General features: G+C 38.6%; 1 pseudogene; it reads right to left on the reverse strand.

Moving 5' to 3' along the window:
• LOC138172598 (heat shock protein HSP 90-beta pseudogene) overlaps positions 1–4,861 on the reverse strand; it is an 8,646-nt pseudogene extending 3,785 nt beyond the window's left edge.
• Positions 4,862–8,425: the final 3,564 nt, after the last annotated feature.

The raw sequence follows: 8,425 nt of genomic DNA on the forward strand, positions 1-8,425 counted from the left end.
CACACACACACACACACACACACACACACACACACACACACACACACTAAGAAATCATTATCTGAAGGAATTTATCATCTAAATGATTTCTGAGTCCCCTTTCAGCTCTGGATTAATAAGCTTCTAGAGCTCTAAGAAAGATTATCTCCCAATTAATCCTTTTTTAAAGAAGACCCTCATTTTCCTTCTCTTCATTAAGAGAGTTTGTCATTGAAGGGGGAAACATGCAACATTTGGTGAACTCTCAATAGTCACCAGGGGAAGGTAGAGTCACCATGAATTGGTTTGGACCTGATAGAGTCATACAGATAAATGTGCCACAACCCTAAAATAAATAAGTAAATAATTATTACCATCCTTTATCCTGACAAGCTTATTATTCATAAACAACACACTTTAAAAAGATAGATGAGTAAATAGATAGATGAGAGAGAGAGAGAGAGAGAGAGAGAGAGAGAGAGAGAGAGAGAGAGAGAGATTACTACTGATGGAAAAAAGATAAATTAATGACTCAGTAGTTCAGCACTGCCTCTCACAACCCAACTACCTAATCTCATAGGTTTTTAAAGAGTTGACAGAAAGCTTCATTCCAACATCCTGGGAGAGATAGTTTATGACTCTGCTGCTACTCTGGCATTTTCAAATCATCTTCTGCCTTATCAGATGTAACAAAGGCCTAGATAATCTGAAGGGTCCACTTTGAGTCAGTGTTCTCAGTGTAGGTCAGTGCAACACCGCCCACATCCTTCCTGGTAGAAGGAGACGTGACAACCAAAGCCACATGAGGTCTGCCTTTCCTCTGTGGTGGAGACTTTATGAACTCAGAAAAGCCCTATAGTCAACCAGTCTTCTTTGCCCCTCCTTTGCCACCCAAAGCCAGGCCAAACTGTAATCTTGTCTTCCTGTAAACAGAGGAGGGCTCCTGGGAAATCGATTCCTTTAAGTTCAAGTTGCTCCTACATATGTCAAAACACTGAGCTCAGCCCTGCCTTGACTCCCCCTCACCTCATCACACACACACACACACACACACACACACACACACACACACACACACTGTTATCATGTTGAGAAAACAACCAGTCAGTTAAATGTCTTCCTTTTTCCAGCCATCTTTTTTTGGTATTGTGTAAACATTTCAAACTGTCGATTGAATTTGATCCTCCAAGACCTTGTGACATTCTCTAGGTCCATTTGTTGTGGTCATTACATAATAGGAAAGCATCCATCTCACTAAACAGAGAAAAATTGTTTTACTGTATATCAATACAGATCAAAGATGAGCAAATACATATGACTAAATCATCCTCAATTAGCAAGGCTTTCTTGGAAAAGTTACTAGAGTTTGGAAATCTTCTCTCTTGTGAGTACATTCTACCCACACCAAAATGACTTTCAAGGGGTGTTCTTAACTTTCCATGAAGACTCAATTTGGTTGCTAAATCAGAGCACTGAGTATTGGCAATCCAGGGACCAGTACTTTCAACCCCAGGTCATTTTGAGGCATACAACACTCTCTAAGTGACTGGGTGTCCTACTGCCCTAACAATAAAGTTTGTTAAAAATAGATGTGTACAGACTAAGAGAACTGTGGGATGTGGTTTTTGTTATTTCCTTTGGTCATACATGCATCTCCTTCCTACCAACCAGTTTCTAGAAAGTGACTATCATTGTTCCTCCTTTGTTCTCAGAGAGGACCGATGACATAGGATGGTGATGTACTGATTTGCAAATGAATTTGATTTAAGTAAGGGAGGCCTGTGCAAAGTCATCAGCCTCACTCTCTCCACCAGAGCCATCAAAGTCCAGTGACAAGACAAAGGTCAAGATGACTGCCAAAGGCCCAGAGCCCCAGATGAATAACTGACAGACAAACTTTTCCTCTCTCCAGGGATAGCTTCAAGAACACTCAGACCTCATCTATATGTGTAAAGGGAGGTGAAGACCATGGCAATTACAAGGAAATTTCAGAAGCCTAAGTAACTTTTCCCTAAAATTGCCAAATAAATGATGCAGAAGTATTTTTTATAGGTTTGAACTATCAGAATAATGGCTACAATTGAATATCACTTAGGTAGATCCATGTGCCTCTTTGCTGTTGAAATATAACTATGCTTGTTGAACTCTCTAAGGTCCCTACCTGCTCTAAATCCAATGGTCAAGCAGCCGAGTACAGTGGGAAAAGATTTGAATTTCGGGGCAGAAGCCCTGAATTGGAAACTCAACTCTATCCCATATTATCTACAAATCACTTACCCTATCTGTACCTGGGGTTCATAATCTATAAAATGAAAGGGTAGGAAAGGGGTTGTACTAAATGGCCTGTAGGTCCATTCCAGCTCTAAACCTATGATCCTATGATTCATTGCTAGAAGGGGTATCATGTGCAAAATATCTATCTCCTGGTAGAAAACTCTACTGAAAGGAAGAATATCATGTCAGACCAAGAATGCCAAGACATCATTAAATGCAGACAACTATTTAACATCTAATTAATAAATTAGCACTTATATAGTGCTTTCACTTTTACAGAATGCTTTCTGTGCCTTATTTTATCCTCACAACAACACTGTGAGGGAGGCTTTACCATTATCTCCATTTTAAAAATGAGCCAAACCGAGGCCCAAAGACACAAGATGACTTGCCCAGCATCACACAGCTAGCAAATGTCTGACGCAGGATTCAAGCTCAGGTCTTCTTCTGTCTGAGTCCAATTCTCTATCCAGTATACCAATCTGCCTCTCATACAAAGGCCAACCACTTGAAAAATTCTTCATAGATTGGTTATGATGTTCTGAAGGCAAGTAGACAAAAACTATAAGCCCAGCTTTCCCCCATCTGCAGTGGACAGAAAGTCACAGAGGAAAGTTCATTATACTTTCCTCCTACCAAACAGCAAAGAAAAAAGGAAAGAAAAATATTTTCCACCTCTGCCACCCTTCCACCACCACCTTCCATAATGAATGCATAAGCATCACTGGGCTATATAATTTCATTTCATCTAATAACTGATCTAATTGGATGGCTTTTTAAAAACATCATTACCCAATATCGCTAATGATGATAACTAGTATTTATATAGCATTTTAAAGTTTGTGATGCACTTTATAAATGTTATCTGTCTTTATCCTGACACCAATCCTAGGTGGTAGATGTAATCATTATCCACATCTTAAAGTTGACGAAATGAAGGTAACATTTGTTAAATTACTTGCCCGGGTTTACACAGTTATAAATGTTGGATTGGAGCACAGGTCTTTTTGATTCTGCATTCAGCACTGAACCACTAGCAAGGAGTTATCAGATAACACACCTGAAAAAGATTCCTTAAGTCCCTCTAGTTTACTTCTGCACATCAATAGACCTATGATCTCACTGATATGGTCTCTCTCTCCAGTGACATAACCATTCACACCTTCCACTTTTGTGCCATTCTTGTTCAAGTCCTCCCAAAAGAGATCAGCCCAATGTGTTTGGTGCCTTCCCTAGGTCATTCTTTGAGTACCACCATAGCCCTTAAGTTAACCACTTGTTATCCTATACTCTCTCCATATGACTGAACCAGTTCTTTTTCTAGCCTTACATTTTTCAGATCATAGATCTTGTGTCACTTTTCACATGCAAAGTATTGCTGGTATCACTGAGCAACCTACTTATACCCATCATGCATCCCCCTGTTGCCCTCTGGGTCACCTACAGTTCTAATTCTTCAGAGAGCATGGTGCTTCCCAGCCATATTACAGACAACCAGTGAAACAAAACCCCTCCAGCTACTCGGTAAAAAATCTTTGTGGAGCAAGAGACTTTGTTTTTTCTTCTCTCCATTCATGGCATGGCAGAAATTAACAGCGAGAATGTCCTCTGAGCCAAACTTTGTTCTTTTTCTTGCCATATGGGAAATTTGTGTTGCTAATACCTTCTGAGATGTTAAAAGGGAAGTTCAGAACCATTGTGTCCTATTTAGTTATATTTTGTATGCTTATGGTATTTCATAGGAGACCACAGTCTACCTGGCAAACAAGATCTTATTCCTTCTCAGAATAATTCTACTGAGACAGAAATGTTCACTACCTCTTTACAGAATAGGCAACTGAGGAGACAGGAGGAGGGAACGTCCCAGTTACCAAAGAAATATAAATTCAGGTCTCTTTTATTAATAGTGATTGTGTAAGTGATTCACTAAAATTCTAAGGCCCCTCTCATCTAAAAAATTCTACAGTTTTGTTATTGGTAGGCCTGTTTAAAGGATATTATCTAGAAAGGGAGCTTTTATTTTTCTTTCAAACAATACACTTTGCTTCTGTGCTGTAATGTTAATGGAATCTGAAGATCTTCCATGCCCCTTTGTATTGGCAAGTAAGCGGGTACTTAGCACTTTGTTTCAAGTTAACACCTTGTTTAAGCTATTTAATTAACACTGAAATAGTAAACACCTTGGGAGGAAGTTGCTGATGTAACAGGAAGGGGCAGAACAGGGAGGAGCTAATAGATATATAAGGAAGAGCACAAGCTGGACAGACAGAATGTTCTGGGGTTAAGCATTGCAGATGCAGAGCAGCTACTGCCAGGGAGAGAGATAGAGAATTTCTCTCAGTGAGCATCTGGAGGATGGAGCTTCTGCTGAGACATTTCCTCTGGGAATTTCGACTGAGAACTTCTGAGAACCAGGCTGAGGAGCTATCATGAGTGAAAGAGGAGGATCGCTGCTTGAGGAAGCCTGTTCTGTTATGAAGGCTTGGGAATGTGGGTATTCAGTGCATTAACCATGTACCAGCTTCATGGTTACTGTAATGACTTTGGCTTTCTGGTTCTGGCACTCGGTTTTCTGGTATTTGAATAAAGGCTTGGTTCTATCCTCCATGTGGAAAGCCTGTTACATTTTGTGATTCACAACTATACCAGCATATTCATAACCACTGTAGGTGTTGTGAATATTGCATTATTGTTACATGTGCCTCCTGTATCTATTGGGATAATTGGAAACCATACGATTAACAAACCTGGCAAGATGGAAAGTCAATATTCTCATTCTGTAGATGGGGAAATCTGCAGTATTGCAAAGAAGTTGAGAAATTTCACCCAGGCTATTTAAGGATCTGAGAAGAGAAAGAAGAATTTCATATTCCTAGTCCAAAACATTCCCTGTGCCTAAATGAGAGCTCCATTCTAGCATCATAAAAAGGAGAGTATTTTTTTTTCATTTGGCAAATGGTGGTGATTTAGAAGTAAACCCTCATGTTTCTTTTCTCCATTAAGGAATTTTGTCAAAAAAGTTGGGGGAGGACTCTAATTTCAGGTGATTTAGGAGAGTGACACATAGTCAGGAAGCATGATCCAAGGAATTATTCAAAAAGATGGAAAATGGAACTGGTAATGATATCCCAAAAGAAAATCCTCCATCAAGAACCAAAAATGAATAGGGAGATTTCTATGAGCTCTGACATCCAACTAAATGCCCAAAAAGGAGCGGAAGAAGGGTGGAGGATCCACTTTCACTTCTAGCTTTGTCACTTTTCACTTTGAAAAAGAGATTCTAAATCAATACCTGAAGTGGTTGGAAAGAATGAGAGTCATTATACATGAGGTTGATATTTCATTTCTGTTTCTGCTGCCAGTCCCTGGAAATGAACGTGAAATCCTTGAAGGGAGGTGAGTCAGTGCTGGGTGAGGTAGGAATTGGTAGAAGAACAATCCACCTTGGGAAATCTATAGCGCTAGGGCATGGAGCCAATGTATGGAAATTGTATGAAAAAGAAAAAGGTACAAGATGAAAAGAACTCCTTAGAAGGACCAAACAGAAATTGCAGCAGACTAAAAGTTTCACACAAAGGAAATATTTCCACAAACAGAAAGTTCAAAATTTAGATCTGGCAGCTTAATTGTAACTACATATATAGCTAATCAGGGTAATTTAGGTGCATACAAGGATTTTTTTTTATTTCATAATTTTTAAAAAATTGACAAAATGTTAAGGTTTGAGTTTTAGCATGTCTATCTATATGATAATAATAAAAGTAATAATAATAGCTGACATTTATATAGCACTTTAAAGTTTGCAAAATACTTTATCTTATTTGATCCTCACAACAATCTTGTAAGATCCACCTTCCTCAAAGATGGATGGAATTTCTCTAGCATATCTATTTCTTTAGCTTACCTTCGGTATTTTCACTTTATTTTTTAGAGGGCCTTTCTGATGTTATCGCCCATTTACAGATAAGGAAACTGAGACTGAGACATTTTAAGTCACTTTCCTAGAGTCACACAGCAAGTAAGTATCTGAGAAAGGATTTGAACTCAAGTCTTCCTGATTCCAGATTTAACACTATTCACTGAGCCACCTATTAAGCTGTAAGCTCCTTGAGAGCAGGAAATGTCTTTTGACTTTCTTTGTCTCTCTTGTGTTTAGCACAGTGCCTGACATATAAAATGCACTTAACAAATGCTTACTATCTACATGCAAACATTCATACATTTAAATGCACAGATATGTGTATACACACATTTCAGAGGAGCATTTCAATGTAGAATATATGTATAAATGTGATGTATATATATGAAACATTAATATATAATAGCATATACTATATATATAATATAAATGTATATAATATGCTGTAATATGCTGGTCAGTTGTTTTCCAGTCTTGTCTGACTCTTCTTGACCCCATTTGACTATTTTTTTTGACAAAGATACTAAAGTGGTTTGTCATTTCCTTCTCCAGTTCATTTTACAAATTAGGAAACTGAGACAAACAAGGTTTTTGTGACTTTCCCAGGGTCACGCAGCTAGTAAGTATCTAAAGCCAGATTTGAACTCAGGAAGACTCATTTTCCTGACTCCAGGCTTGGTACTTTATCCATTGTGCCACCTAGCTGCCTTAAGATATATGATATATGCATGACATCATATCTATGTATAAATATATCATATATGCCCATGTGTATGCATATATGTGTGCATATACAAATATATATTTTCTACTGAAGTGTCCTTCTGATGCTTCCTTAAGCCAGAGATGTGGCCTTGGGATGTTGAAGAATATGCCTACAGAACTAATCTCTGGAAGTTTCTACCAAACTGAAAAGGCTTTGAATGTGAGTTCGATGATAATCTCCATTCTAGCCTCCCTTAATTCCGAGAGACATTAACAGAATATTGGCTAGGAAGAGCTGATTTTTTTAGCTGTAACAAATCTGAGTTTTACAAATACCTTTGCACTCTGCATTTAGGGAAAATGTACCTTGGAAATCCGAGATCTCTAAAATAAGTATAAGGTTAGGAATAGGCGGGCACAGAACCAGTGATTTCATTGGCATAGAAAAGTCACTGGAAAGTTCTAGTGAAAATTGGCCTCTTCTTTACAATTTATAGTCTTAGGGAGTTGTCTGGCACACTATTGACTTGCCCAAGGTTACATAGATGGTATATGCCAGAGACAAACTTTAAACCCAGGTTCTCATCTCTTCAAGACCAGCATGCTATATAGGCATATATGTAAACACTTATATTTATATGTATTCTGATTTTGTAGATGTGAGTGTATATAATGGAATAAGGAATACCAACAGTGTAAGCTGTATAAGGCAGATCTCATCTCCATAAACTTGTGCAGAACACAGCAGATGATAATACTACTCCATCCTCTGTTAGCCAGGGGCAGGTCTTAACAGGACCTGAAAGATGGTGAGGTTTGATCCAGGAGTTCTGAGCTTGGATATGGGTAATGAAAAGAGATAGAGATAGGAAAGGAACAAAAAATGATGACCTAGCTGCAACTTTCCCTGGCCTGAACTTCCTCCTACCAGGATTAGAAGACATTGAACCTTGCTCCTCCCAATACTAAGCTTCCAGACATTTGATAAGGCAGTCTCCACTCCCTTGATCAGGTGATGCTGGAATTTGATGGATAGTGCTTTGGCTGCCCTTTAATGCTTTTCCCCTTCCAGGCCAGAAAACCATGGATGGAGAATTATGAAGACTCTGGTCCAGTTCCAAGTGGAGATGGAGTCCCAGATTTCAAAAACCCTGTGAGGAATTGAGAAGCCACTAACTAGCCTTTCAATTACCCCTAGACTGAGGACTGATCTGATTTAACATAGCAGGCTAGTGGCAAAGTAGACTCTCCACTTCTCATCCTTGTAGTTTGGGAGAGGTTTTGAAGAAATAAGTATTGAGAGTGTTTTCTCTCAACTTTAATTTTATTATCGCTTACCTTGCATTTCTATTTAAACGCTGTCCTTAGCACCACTATGGAGTCACGTATTTTTCTAACTCTGGCTAGTAGAGATTCAAAGAGAAAAACTGGAGACTCATAAGGATTGATTGTGGTCCCCTGCAGGATTTTAGATACCTATAATTAATGTGGAAGTGTTACTACAAATGTGTGTATGTGTTATCTATGTTCTATTATTTGATAATACAA

The sequence above is a fragment of the Petaurus breviceps genome, unplaced genomic scaffold (genome assembly GCF_028583685.1).
Source record: "Petaurus breviceps papuanus isolate PSGF00001 unplaced genomic scaffold, PetGlider_PUasm1.0 551, whole genome shotgun sequence".
NCBI classification, from domain to species: Eukaryota; Metazoa; Chordata; class Mammalia; order Diprotodontia; family Petauridae; genus Petaurus; species Petaurus breviceps.